Source organism: Camelus bactrianus, chromosome 13 (genome assembly GCF_048773025.1).
Source record: "Camelus bactrianus isolate YW-2024 breed Bactrian camel chromosome 13, ASM4877302v1, whole genome shotgun sequence".
NCBI lineage: Eukaryota > Metazoa > Chordata > Mammalia > Artiodactyla > Camelidae > Camelus > Camelus bactrianus.
Window position 1 is genome coordinate 64,431,723 of NC_133551.1, and position 500 is coordinate 64,432,222.

Genomic DNA, 500 nt, shown 5'->3' on the forward strand with positions numbered 1-500 from the left:
ACGCCCGGGTGCGCAGCCCCAGGCGCCCGGAGCGCAAGCGGCTGGGCGCGCGCGAGCGGCAGCCGCGCTCGGGCCGGTCAGCCACGGTCGGGCCGGGGTCGGGCTCCGAGGCGCCGGCGGGGGGCGAGGCGGGGCGGCGAGGGCGACGCTGCAGTGCCCGCAGCGGCGGGCTGGGGGAGCTGTGCCCGCCTGTCCCCCAGGCTCAGGCGGGGACCGGGCAGCTGGGTCGCCGCGCCTCTAGCCCGACCGAGCTAGACGACGCGCAGCCAGGCGTGCCTGGAGCGGGCTTGGGCTCCAGGTTCTCCCGGGCGCCCGGCCGGGGAGGCCCCCGGAGAAGCCAGTCCCGTGGGCCAGGGCGGCCGCGGCCGCCGCCGCTCCGGCCCGCCCCTGGGGGGTGTCCCGGGCCGCTGGGCCCGCCCAGGTAACCCCATCCTCGGCCCGCCCCCAGCCCGCCCCCCCGGCCGCCCGCCCGCCCGCCTCCGCCGCCGCCGCCGCCGCCG

The 500-nt window shown here is 83.8% G+C and overlaps 1 long non-coding RNA gene across 1 annotated transcript in view; it reads right to left on the bottom strand.

Annotated features, from left to right (window-relative positions):
• LOC141579631 (uncharacterized) overlaps positions 1-500 on the bottom strand; it is a 126,027-nt gene that overhangs the window by 110,488 nt on the left and 15,039 nt on the right. The gene's annotated exons all lie outside the window — the stretch shown is intronic.